The sequence below is a fragment of the Canis lupus genome, chromosome 8 (assembly GCF_003254725.2).
Source record: "Canis lupus dingo isolate Sandy chromosome 8, ASM325472v2, whole genome shotgun sequence".
Taxonomy (NCBI): domain Eukaryota; kingdom Metazoa; phylum Chordata; class Mammalia; order Carnivora; family Canidae; genus Canis; species Canis lupus.
The window spans coordinates 4,325,173-4,339,320 of record NC_064250.1 but is presented as its reverse complement, the minus strand read 5'-3'; positions in this window follow the sequence as shown (position 1 = coordinate 4,339,320).

The window sequence follows — 14,148 nt, the reverse complement described above, 5'->3', positions numbered from 1 at the left end:
CCTCACTCTTCCCCGAATAAGTGCATAACTGTCTGTCTGTCGTTGACCTTTTCTAACTGACGGTGGACCCCATGCACAGTGGCATCTTCAAGGAAAACTCTCTTAAGACCAAGTTTGTTCTCAAGTTCAAAGGGGCCTTGTGGAGGATGGAAAGAGGTCAAGTTTGGGAGTCGGGTACTTGATAAATGGATAAAAGAGGGTAATTTATTTAAACTCCTGTGACTCCGTTTCTTCAGCTCATAAAAATACCTACAGCACAGGTCGTAAATCAGACCGCACAGGTTAGCACATTTTCTGCCACAGAACAGATACCCAATACATTTTAATTTTCCCCTTCCTAGATCTCATCTTTTGTTCCCACCTCACCTCTGGCCAATATATCACCACACTTTCCCAGAGATCCCCTCTTTCCCACTGTCACCAGCCAGGATCCGGCTCTCCTCACCCTCCCTGCTAACCCATTCCCCTCCTCTTGCCTCTCCTCGGATATAGTGGATTTAGTTAAATAGTCTGGCTCTGGTGCCGACTGCCCGTGACGAGTTGCACACGATTAAGCAGGTAGCTGAATCCTTGATCTCTTCCGGCCTCCTCATCTAAATTCATTCACGGGGCCAAATTCATTCACTCATTCAACAAATTCAACACATATTTATCGTTTACTATAAGCCAGGCCCTGGGAGTATAATATTGACGAAGATAACTCCTGGCCTTCGTGGGCTGGGAGAAGAAAGAAGAAAACAGCTGTGATTTAAGACGACGATAAATGTTCTACTGGATATAAAGCAAAGTGTGATAATGAAGGGGGCCCCGATGGGGCCTCTCTGGTGAAGTGATAGTTCAGCGAAAGGGAAAGCAGGAATGGGTACTCAAGATGATGTGCAAATCTCTTTTTTTTTTTTTTTTTTGATGTGCAAAGCTCTTAATTTTTGAAGCAAGCCTCTCCCAGCATGAATATGTTTAGTGATCCCTTGCCTATAACATTAGGTTAAACTTGTTTGATTGTGTCAGAGGCTTTCCTTGCCCTAGCCCAAGTCTACCTTCCCAACCTTGTATAGAAGGATCTCAGCTCAAGTCTAAGGAGAGTTCGATCTGTCTCGGCAAGTCTGGCAACAGGGTAGCACACCCTGCCGGGAGCCTGTTTGCATAAGGAATGAGAAGCCTCCAAGAGAAAGCTCTTGGTGATTAAAGGAGGGGCCAGCCCTGGAAGCCTGACAGACAAGCCAATTCCAGTTCCTGGAGATGGGGGTGGGGAGCCCTGGGATCTAGGCAGCCTACTTGGGACCTTTGTGTGGGAGTAACTCAGAGGGGAGACAGGCTTCTCCCTGACTTTGCCAGAATCCAGAGCAGCTTGCCCTGGAGGGCTCCCATTGGAATGAAAGCAGCTTCCCAGAGGCACATAGAATGGTCAGGACATAAGGTGATTCCAAATAAGCAAGTGTAGGCAAGAGCCAAGGAAACTGGAGTTACTCTGGGGGAGAGTGATGGCTCTCCATATTGGCCAGGATCTCAGTAGGAAGCACATGGTTCCCTCTAAAGAAATGGCTGAAGGAAGTTTAAAGAATGGATCTTTTTGAGGATGTGGGCAGAGTGAAGGAAAACCAGTGAGAGATTCTGGGGTAAGTGTGGGGGAAACTGTTACCACCGTACGCCTGAAAGGGAAAGGGGAAGAACTAAGGGACCGGAGCCAGAGCAGTAGAGGGTCACAAGACAAGAGCTATGGCCTTAGGTAAAGATGCACAGCCACTGACAAGTTGCCACCCAGTGTGGAGGGACCAGACTTCCAACTAGCTGCCAGTGACTGGCATTGGCCAAACCTGGACAGAAGCCAAAGGGCAAGGAAGAAGGGTTGAGGCAGGCCATTGAGATCAGCCTCCTGAACACTGGGCAGGGTGCTGGAGAGCAAAGAGGAGAACTGGAAGGAACACAGAATGGCCAGCATACCTCTTTGTCTATAACACAGATAGGCTGATGAGGCCCAAGGAAATTGAGGATACACTCATTTCCTCACATGGTCTCTCAGCAACAGGGATGAATGCATATCCTGGCTCCCACTCAGAATATAGGGCTCAGGCTCGCACTCAGATCACCTTCACTTTTTTTTTTTTTTTTTTTTATTCACTTGAGAGAGAGACAGAGCATGAGCATGAGCATGAGCACAAGCAGGAGAGGAGGCAGAGAGAGAGGGAGAAGCAGGCTCCCAGATGAGCAGGGAGCCGATGTAAGGCTCTATCCCAGGACCCTGAGATCATGACCAGAACTGAAGACAGATGCTCAACTGACTGAGCCACCCAGGCACCCTTCAGACTCGCCTTCAAATCCCAGCTCTGTCCCTGTATTAGCATTACAAGTTACCACAAAGGTGGGGGGAGGTGCTTGAAACAACAGAAATGTATTCTCTCACAGTTCAGGAAGCTAAAGGTTTGAAATCAAAACATATAAAGCTACATTAGCAACTTGGTGCGTGAATAGACAAACTGTTGCGTGGAACAGACCAATGATGTAGGAAAGAAGAGCAACTGAACCCTGAAATTCAGAATATGACAAAGATAGCCTTTCAGTCAGTGAAGATATATTTTTCAATAAAAATCTTGGGACAATGGAGTGATCTTCTGAGCTAAAATAAAATATCCACATCTCACCTCATATACCAAAACAAATTCCTGAAAAATCAAATATTTAAATATTAAAAATGAAATCATAAAAATACTATAACCATGGGAGGATTTTTTTAAATTTTTATTTATTTATGGTAGTCACACACAGAAAGAGAGAGAGAGAGAGAGAGAGAGAGAGGCAGAAACATAGGCAGAGGGAGAAGCAGGCTCCATGTACCCGGAGCCCTATGTGGGATTCGATCCCGGGTCTCCAGGATCGTGCCCTGGGCCAAAGGCAGGCGCCAAACCGCTGCGCCACCCAGGGATCCCTTTTTTTTTTTTTTCCATGGGAGGATCTTTTTATTATTATACTTGGAAGAATCAGGCCTTTCTAAGAACAACACCCGACCAGAAGTCATTAAAATCTTGTTTAATACATTCAATTAACATTGAGCCTAGCTGGCTCAGTCAGTGGGGCATGTGACTCTTGAACTCCAGATTGTGAGTTTGAGTCCCAAGTTGGGTGTAGAGATTACTTAAAAATAAAGTCTTGGGCAGCCCAGGTGGCTCAGAGGTTTAGCACCACCTTCAGCCTAGGGCCTGATCCTGGAGACCGGGGATCGGGTCCCATGTTGGGCTCCCTGCATGGAGCCTGCTTCTCGCTCTGCCTCTCTCTCCTCTCTCTCTGTGTCTCTCATGAATAAATAAATGAAATCTTTTAAAAAATAAAATAGGAATCCCTGGTTGGCACAGCGGTTTGGCGCCTGCCTTTGGCCCAGGGCGCGATCCTGGAGACCCGGGATCAAATCCCACGTCGGGTTCCCGGTGCATGGAGCCTACTTCTCCCTCTGCCTGTGTCTCTGTCTCTCTCTCTCTCTCTCTGTGACTATCATAAATAAATAAAAATTTTAAAAAAATAAAATAAAAAATAAAATAATAAAAATAAAGTCTTTAAGAAAAATAATACATTCAGTTACATAAATGCAGGGTTTTTTTTTTTCCCATGGGGAAAAAATTAAAAAAAACAAAAACAAAGAAAAGCCAACAGACATGAAAAGCTGAGAAAACCGATTTGCCAATTATATCACAGACCAAGAGCTGATTTCCTGGATATTTAAACAGCTCTTACAAATCAATAAGAAACAGAATAACTCAATAGAAAAATGGACAAAGGATATAAACAATCCACAAAGGAGGAGATATAAGTTGTTCCCAAACATATGAAAAGATACTCTTTCATTCTTTTTTTTTTAAGATTTTTAATTTATTTATTCATGAGAGACAGAGAGAGAGAGAGAGACAGGCAGAGGGAGAAGCAGGCTCCATGCAGGGAGCCTGACATGGGACTCAATCCCGGGTCTCCAGGATCAGGCCTTGGGCTGAAGGCGGCGCTAAACCACTGAGCCAACCGGGCTGCTCCTTTTTTTTTTTAAGATTTTATTTATTTATTCGTAGAGACGCAGAGAGAAAGAGAGGCAGAGACACAGGCAGAGGGAGAAGCAAGCTCCATGCAGGGAGCCCGACAGGGGACTGCGTCCCTGGTCTCCGGGATCACACCCTGGACTGAAGGCGGTGCTAAACCGCTGAGCCACCCCCAAACCCCCCACCCCCACCCCCAGGCTGCCCTTCCTTTCGTTCTTAATAAGAGAAATGCAAATCAAAACTATAGCAAGATTTTTCACCTACAGAGTGGCAAAAATCAGCAATGTTTGCCGATACACAGCGTTGGCCATGCTCAGGCCCTGCTGGCATGTCCTCACAACCTCCAAGGACAGCAATTAGCAGTATCCATTAAATCTTAATTGGATATACTCTGGAGTCCAGCAATAGTGCTCTAAGAATGTATTTTACGAATATATTCTCACGCGCACTTAAAAAAATATGAGCGACTGGGATGCCTGGGTGGCTCAGCGATTGAACATCTGCCTTCGGCTCAGGGCCTGATTCCGGAATCCCAGGATTGAGTCCCACATCGGGCTCCCTTCATGGAGCCTGCTTATGCCTCTACCTGTGTCTCTGCCTCTCTCTCTGTCTCTCATAAATAAATAAATAAATAAATAAATAAATAAATAAATAAATAAATAATTTTTTTAAAATGAGCAAGGGTATTCTTTGCAGCATTGTTTGCCGCAGCAAAATGTGGATGTTCATTCATGCAATGGGATACTATCATTCAAAAAAAGTTGGGGGTAGAATTGTCCTAATATGGAACTAGGTCAAGACATATAAAAGTGAACTTTGGGTTGTTTGTTTGTTTGTTTTTAATATTTTATTTATTTACTCATGAGAGACACACAGAGAGAGAGACATAGGCAGAGGGAGAAGCAGGCTCCTCACAGGGATGTCCTGATGAGGGACTCAATCGCAGGCCCTTGGAATCATGACCTGAGCCAAAGGCAGACACTCAACCACTGAGCCACCCAGGTGCCCCATAGCTTTATGAAGCCTAGTGCAAGAGAAGGTTGCTCCAGCCCACCAGCTGGCACCAATCAGAGGCACCTGTACTGAGGAAGCAGAGGCTGAAGGGGGCACTCTGGAGCACAGGCCCCTGTCATGTGTTCACAGTCATGTTTTTGTGAAATGCACAAAAGCTATATTTTTTTAAAGATTTTATTTATTTATTCTTGAGAGACACACACACACACACAGAGGCAGAGACAGAAGCAGGCTCCATGCAGGGAGCCCAACGTGGGACTCAATCCCGGGTCTCCAGGATCACACCCTGGACAGAAAGGCGGCGCTAAACCACTGAGCCCCCAGGGCTGCCCCATGCACAAAAGATATTTTAACCCTAGTGTGTAAGACTACTGTGTCTTTCCCTTCAGACTTCTTCTGTCATACTTCCCATTGTGTCAGGTGATGTCTGAGGAACAAAGGACAGTTTTGGGATCTAGCAAAAGGGAAGGTAGGTTGGAGATACATTAATTATAAGTTTAGTGGGATTGATTTATGTGGCTTGTAATAACTTCCACACAAAGTTCAGTTATAGCTTGCCACTCCTGTGCTGAAATGGCTTTCAGAAATATTCCTTTTGCCTTACCTGGGATTGCTACACAAAGATATAAGTCATACTAACCCACATCAAACACTTAATAATTTTTTAATACCATGCTATTTTTCTGAATTTGGGGGGGGGGGTTGGTGGTATTTATCAGCTTTTTTAAATGTGTGATTTAGTTTGAGTTTCTATGTTTTGTACCAAAAAAAAATTTTTTTTTAAGATTTTATTTGTTTATTCATGAGAGACACAGAAAGAGATGCAGAGACACAGGCAGAGGGAGAAGCAGGCTCCATGCAGAAACCTGACATGGGACTTGATCCCGGGACTCCAGGATCACGCCCTGGGCCAAAGGCGAGCGCTAAACCACTGAGCCACCCAGGGATCCCCATAATTTTCTTTTCTTTTTTTTTAATCTTTATTTATTTATGATAGTTACAGAGAGAGAGAGAGAGGCAGAGACATAGGCAGAGCTCCATGCACTGGGAGCCCTGCGCCACCCAGGGATCTGTTTTGTACCAAAAATTAAAAATAAATGCAAAATATCTTGCTAACCTTTGTCTTTAATTAAAAAAAAAAAAAAAGTCATCATCAAGAGTACCCCTCCTATTGGCCTGGACCTAAGGAGTCCCAGTAGTCTGCTTGCCTCTCCTGTTTATCTCCCCAAAAGGGAAACTTTCATTGGCAGGAGACCTATTGAGTGAGTAGAGGCCGGGATAAGCATTTGAGAGTGGTGGGGACTGCAAAGATTAGAGATGCAATGTCCAGTGTAAAATGGGCCAGTAGTTACTCAGCTTTAGCAGTTTGTTACCAAATCTCATTTTTCAAGAAAAAATAGCAAATCTGATCTTTATGTAAAATCTCATTTTTTTTTTCTTTATTTTTTTTTAATTTTTTTTATTTATTTATGATAGTCACAGAGAGAGAGAGGGGCAGAGACACAGGCAGAGGGAGAAGCAGGCTCCATGCACCGGGAGCCTGATGTGGGATTCGATTCCGGGTCTCCAGGATCGCGCCCTGGGCCAAAGGCAGGCGCCAAACCGCTGCGCCACCCAGGGATCCCTAAAATCTCATTTTTGTTTTTATGTCAGCACTGTGTAGACTGTAAAGCATGGACACAAATTTCTCCCATCCCTACATAGGCACCCTTTACAATGTGACCTTGCTGTTCCGCCCATCAAAGGTGAAGTCATCTTCACCTACTCACCTCTAATTCTGGCCTCGCCTTGTGTCTAGTGTTGATCAATACACTGGAAGTGTTGATCAATACAGTGGGAGTAAGGCATCTGGGTGCCTCAGTGGTTGAGCATCTGTCTTTGGCTCAGGTTGTGATCCTGGGGTCCTGGGATCGAGTCCTGCATCAGGATCCCCTCAGGGAGCCTACTTCTCCCTCTGCCTATGTCTCTGCCTCTCTCTATGTGTCTCTCATGTCCGGCATTATTTATTTATTCATGAGACACACACACACACACACACACACACAGAGGCAGAGACACAGGCAGAGGGAGAAGCAGGGTCCATGCACGGAGCCGGATGTGGGACTCGATCCCAGGACTCCAGGATCACGCCCTGGGCCAAAGGCAAGCGCTAAACCACTGAGCCAGCCAGGGATCCCAATAAATAAAATCTTTTTTTTTTTTTTTTTAAAAAGGATGCAGTGAGAGTGACATTTGCAACACTGAGCCAAAACCTCAAGAGGCCTTGTGACTTTAGCTTTCACCCTCTAAAAATGCTAAGTAGCCCAGAATCACCCAAAGGAGGATGAGACCCCAATGGAAGAGGCCATTGGGTCAGAGAGAAGCAAATTAATCAGCCATTCTAGTTGTCCCATCTGAGGAGCCGTGGGAGTGAGGCCATCCAGGACCAACTAGCTAAACTGCCCACTGAGTGTGCCCAGATGGACCAGCAGAAGAACCACCAGAGTAAGCCACAGGATGGTGAGGGAAAGTAAATCATTATTGTTTTAAGCCACTAAGTTGGGATAGTTTATTATATAGCAAAAGAGAAGAGGCAGAAATTTTTTTTTTAAGATTTTATTTATTTATTCATGAGAGACACACAGAAAGAGAGGCAGAGACATAGGCAGAGGGAGAACCCGAACTCCCTACAGGGATTCCAATGCGGGACTGATCCCAGGAACCCGGGATCACACCCTGAGCCAAAGGGAGATGCTCAACCACTGAGCCACCAAGGCGTCCCGAAGAGGCAGAGATTATTAAAACACCACACTCACCAAACAAACTCTTCAAGTTACCATTAGTGATCTCTTACGTGTGAACCCCTGGAAGACAGGAATCAAATCTTACTGATCTTAGTATCCCCCAGTGTGTACCATTGCCTGGTACTTTCTACTAAATAAGTCCTTTGCAAAGAAATAAATGTGGCTGTATGATAGACTCCTACTGCAGCATGCTTGAGGACAGGCCTTTGTTATATATGCCTTTTAAATCCCAACAGAAAAAAAATAAATAAATCCCAACAGAGACCAACACTTTTCCCTACAGTTCCATATTCCTTGTCAAAACGGTGTTTGCTAAATAATGGATTAGTGGGGTACCTGGGTGGCTCAGCTGGTTAAGTATCTGCCTTAAGTGTCTGCCTTTAGCTCACCTGCTCAGCAGGGAGTCTGCTTCTCCCTCTCTTTGCCCTCCCCCCAGCTCCTCATGTTCTCTCTCTCTTTAATAAATAAATAAATAAATAAATAAATAAATAAATAAATAAATAAACAAACAAACAAACAAACAAATAAATAAATAAGATGGATTAGTAGTGTAAACTGCATACTAGAATGGAATTCTGGATGGTTAGTTAAAGATTAAGCCAACAAGAATTTTGGTTAAATCTCGGGAGAGCAAGAGAAGATCACTCTGACCAACTGCAACCTCAAAGAAAGGATGGGGAATCTTGATGGAGGCAGGAAACAGAAAGGAGCCAGGGCCACCCAAAACTGGGAAACTCCAAAACCAGACACGGTTATAGTTGGTAGCCAATGGGGTGACAAGTTAAGAAGTGTTGGGATTTTCAGGATGGAGAAAATAATCCAAAAACGAACTGAAACTTAATCTTCTCTGCCTTGGAAAACCTTTCATGCTCTACAGCGTCATTTCTGTTAGAGCTCATAAAGCATTCCAACATTTGGTTGAATCTAAGGACTATGGCTTTGCACAGCCAGGGTGTCACAGCTGGCCAGGTAACAAGGCAGGCCAAGGCAATGGCCCACTTTCTTCCTTGGCCCTTTGCCACCAGGAGGACAAAGAATGAAGAAGACCTCTCTCTGAGGCTGAGCAACATCCTTAAAGGACTTAAAGAATGGAGGGAAAAGGCTCAGTGGGGGCTCAAAACAAGTTCTGCCCCTCATCTCCACAATCCCCCACCTATGTACCTCTTTCCCACCCCACACCTTCAAAGGGGATGAGGACATCCTATTGTTTATTTAGCAATCCTGAGTGGGCAGTCTCCTTCTACAGGCTCCTCTGCACACTGCCATTTGCAACATAAATTCCTGGAGTGTTAGAATCAGAAGGGATTTCAGGTACCATTTGGACCAGTCCAACTCTGGCATTTTACTACTTAATAAGCAAATGATATTCAAACATAAGCATGAATCCGAAGACCTTTGATTAAAATTCTGAAGTTCAATCTCTGGGGCTGCCTGGCTGCCTCATTTGAAGGGAGTCCTGGATGTTTACCCCCCGCCTTTTTTTTAAGATTTTATTTATTTGAGAGAGAGAAGGAGAGAGAAAGAGAAAGAATAAGAACAGGGGGAAGGGCAGAGAGACAAGCAGATTCCTTACTTAGTGGAGAGCCTGGCACGGGGCTCAATCCCAAGGCCCCATCATCATGACCAGAGGCCAAAGTCAGACACTTAACCAACTGAGCCACTCAGACACCTCTTTGGATGTTTACTTTTTTTCTTTCTTTTCTCTTTTTTTTAGATTTTATTTATTCATGAGAAACACAGAGAGAGAGTAGAGACATAGGCAGAGATAGGACTTGATCCTAAGATCCAGGGATCACAACTTTAGTCAAAGGCAGCCGCTCAATCACTGAGCCACCCAGGTGCCCAGATGTTTACTTTTAATCTGATTTCACCTATGTGGGGGGATCCCTGGGTGGCTCAGCAACTGTCCCCAGGGAACTGTGACTCTAGACATTACTTAAGCCCTCTATGCCTCAGTTTCCTCATCCATGAAACAGGGATAAAATAGAAACAACTTGCCAAGATTGTTGGGAGAGGATTACATGAGATGATTCATGTAAAGGGCTTGAGGAGGTGCTCAGAGCAGAGTGAGTTCCCCTGTGACCTATTTGTGTCACTACTATTCTCAGAGCATCTCTCCTAGCCTTAGTTCGAGATTGCAGCAAACTTGGAGTTAAAATACATAAAGCACTCCCCTAATATGCATCACAAAATGGCAGTTTTTATTATTCACTGCACAAGAAGGCACAAAGAGTTATAAACACTGTTTCTGCTCTTTAGGACCTTACAATCTGGCAGGGGAAACAGGGAAAGCTCCCTAAAAATACAGTTAACAAGGCAAATCTCTGCTTACTGAGCGCCAAAGGACAGAGGATTCTGAGAAGTGGGAGGGGAGACAGTCTGCAAAGGGTGGTCTGAGAAAAGGCTCAAGAAGATCAGGCCTGGGGCATTGTTTTTCTGACCTTTCTCCTCCTCCCCTGCCCCCAGCCCACCCGCCTTCCACTTGGTTAGTGCTGCCCCCTGGTGTCAGTCACCTTCCCAGCACTCCTGGGTGATAATCTGGACACTGTTCACACTTGGGGCAGTCTGGAGGGAGAGGCAGCCATCTACCCAGGGCAGGACTTGAAGCTGTGCCAGGTTGCACTGGCAAGAAAGGAGGTCTCTCTTCTCTTCAGATTCTCCAGCCTGGGCACGGATGCAGACAGCAATTGCCTGGGTGGAAGAAAGGGGAGACCTGAGAATTATTGTCCAGTGGAAAGTGAAAGGCCTGGGCATCTGGGTGGCTCAGTGGTTGAGGGTCTGCCTTGGGCTCAGGGTATGTTCCCGGGGTCCTGGGATGGAGTCCCACATCAGGCTCCCTGCAAGGAGCCTGCTTCTCCCTCTGCCTGTGTCTCTGCCTCTTTCTCTCTCTCTCTCTGTCTTTCATGAATAAATAAATAAAATCTAAAAAAAAAAGATTACAGAATCACAAAACTTCAACAGCACTGCCCCTCCCTCTACTAGAGCTTCAATTTCTCTCCCTACCTGGCATCAATATATACATATAGCATGTGTTTGTCCTCAAAATGAAAATTCAAATCTCAACTCCTTTCAAGATTTGTGGTTAGATCTTTTGTAGAATGTTACCCAACTTAGGTTAGACTGAGGGTATGGGATTTGGGAAAGAATATCACAGAAATGATAGATGCTTCTCAATGCATCATATCAGAGGCATCCGATAGCAACGTGAATTATCCCTGATGGTGTTAACCTTGTTCATGCAGTTAAGGTGGTGTTTGCTTAGTTTCTCTGTTGTAAAGTTGCTCTTTTTCCCTTTCCATAACTCTATTTGTTAGAGCAGGTTGCTAAGTCCATGGCACATTCAAGGTAAGAGAAATTAAGTAAGGTCTCCCTCTTAAAGCAAGGGGTATCAAAGAATTGGGGATTGTATTTTTTTAAGATTGATTTTATTTATTTGTTTGTTTGTTCATTTGTTTGTTTGTTTATTTATGAGAGACATAGAGAGGCAGAGACACAGGCAGAGCGAGAAGCAGGCTCCACGCAGGCAGCCCGACGTCGGACTCCATCCCAGGTCTCCAGGACCAGGCCCTGGGCTGAAGGTGGCCCAACAGTTGAGCCACCCGGGCTGCCTGGGATTGTATTTTAAAACCCTCACAGTAATTAGTATATCTTGGTTTTTGTTTGTTTGTTTTTTTTCGGGGGGGGGTTGTCTTTATTTTTTTTAAGATTTTATTTTATTTACTCATGAGAGATACAGAGCGAGCAAGAGAGAGGCGGAGGGAAAAGCAGGCTCCACGCAGGGAGCGCGACGTGGGGCTCGATTCCCGGTCTCCAGGATCAGGCCCTGGGCTGCAGGAGGCGCTAAACCGCTGCGCCACCGGGGCTGCCCCACATCTTGGTTTTTTTAAAAATTGTTTTACAGAATGGAAAGAATAACTACCTACCTAAATTGTTTTTTCTTTTTAAGATTTTATTTATTTATTCATGAGAGACACAGAGAAAGAGTGGCAGAAATATAGCAGAGGGAGAAGCAGGCTCCATGCAGGGAGCCTGATGTGGGACTTGATTGATGCTTAACTGCTGAGGCACCCAGGCATCCCTATTTTGGAATAGATAGTTTGAAGCCTGCAGATATTATCTTATTCTTCCTTAAAGTTTTACCTATTGATTTTAGCATTCATCAGTGGATCTTGCCTTTAGGGATTATTAATGTAGCAATTATTAATGTGATGGTCTAATGGTGATTTTCTATTTCACTTATACCTTTTACATTTATTCACTGGAATTCTTCTTTATTTTTTTAAGATTTTATTTATTTAGGGCAGCCCTGGTGGTACAGTGGTTTAGCACCGCCTACAGCCCAGGGCATGATCCTGGAGACCCTGGATCGAGTCCGTCAGCCTCTCTGCATGGAGCCTGCTTCTCCCTCTGCCTGTGTCTCTGCCTCTCTCTCTCTCTGTGTCTCTATGAATAAATAAATAAAATCTTAAAAAAAAAAAAAAAGATTTTATTTATTTATTCATGAGAGACCCGGAGAGAGAGACAGAGACACAGACGGAGGGAGAAGCAGGCTCTTTGCAGGGAGCCTGATGTGGGACTCAATCCCAGGACTCAGGATCATGCCCTGAGCCAAAGGCAGATGCTCAACCACTGAGCCACCCAGGTGTACCCCCCCACACTTACTTTTCTCATATACATGTATAGTACAGTTAAATTCATATGTTACATCCTGAGACTCAATGATTTTCTTTATTTGAATACAATTAAGTTTGGTCTTTGTAGAGTTCTATGGATTTTGATAATAGGGTAGTCTTGTATTTACCACCATACCATACAGAACAATTCCATTGTACTAAAAATTCCTGTGGGCTGTGCCTTTATAGTCAACCATTCCATGTTCTCTAATCATTCTCCCTGGCAACCACTGATCTGTTTATTTCCCTATCATTTTTGCCTCTTCCAGAATGTCAAGCCTCAGTCAGAAGCCCCAGTTTCATGGTATTATGAGTTTCCCTTATTTTGGCATTAAACATTCTGCACTCACGCTTCTCATTTACTCTTCTATGTCCCTGTGAAGCAGTATGTCCCAAATTGTTTCAAGCAGATATTGGGTGAGTAAAGTGTCACTAAAATGTGAGCTCCATGAGGGTAAGGATATGTCTGCTAGGTTTGAAGTTGTATCCTTGGTGTCTTGAACAGTGCCTGGCATATAGCAGGCACCAGTAAATATTTGCTGAATGAATGAATAAATGGAGATTCATATTTGTGGTACCAGCCTCCTGGATAGCCCATATGACCCTCACCTCCTGTTGTTCCCACAGTAAGTCAGGGTTGGTCTGTATAACTACAGAGTATAATGAGATGACCGAAGCTAGCTTATGAAGTTTCCACCTTGACTTCTTAGATTGCTAATGCTGGGGAAAGCCAGCTGCCATGTCATGAGAACACCCAAGCAGCCCTGTCGAGAGGCCCATGAAATGAACTGAGACCTTCCACCAGTAGCCAACATCAACTTTCCAGCCTAACTGAATCACCTCAAAAATGGGTCCTCCCGGGCAGCCCGGGTGGCTCAGCGGGTTAGCGCCGCCTTCAGTCCAGGGTGTGATCCTGGAGACCCGGGATTGAGTCCCACCTTGGGCTCCTTGCATGGAGCCTGCTTCTCCCTCTGCCTGTGTCTCTGCCTCTGTCTCTCTCTCTCTGTGTGTCTCTCATGAGTAAATAAATAAAATCTTAAAAAAAAAAACCACTTATTTTTCTTTCCTTCTTTTTTTCTTTCTCTTTTTTTATTTTTATTTTTTTAAAAAGAAATTTATTTATTCATGAGAGAGAGAGAGACACAGAGAGAGAGAGAGAGGCACAGACACAGGCAGAGGGAGAAGCAGGCTTCATTTCATGCAGGGAGCCCGACGCAGGACTTGATCATGGGTCTCCAGGACCACACCCTGGGCTGAAGGCAGCGCTAAACCGCTGAGCCACCCAGGCTGCCCTCTCTTTTTTTTAGAGAGAGAGAGCAGGCTGGCATACAGGGTGCATGGGTGTGAGCAGGTGGGGTGGCAAGGGAGGTGGGTCAGGAGGGAGAGGGGCAGAGAGCGAGGTAGAATCCCAAGTAGGCTCCATGCCCAGCATCAGTTGCTCAACCCTGAGATCATAACCTGAGCCAAAAGTCAGAGCCAGACACCTAACCAACTGAGCTACACAGGCACCCCTCTTTCTCTCTCTCTCTTTCTTTCTTTTTAATATTTATTTATTTATCTATTTATTTTAAAGATTTTATTTATTTATTTATTCATGAGAGACACAGAGAGAGAGACAGAGACACAGGCAGAGGGAGAAGCAGGCTCCATGCAGGGAGCCTG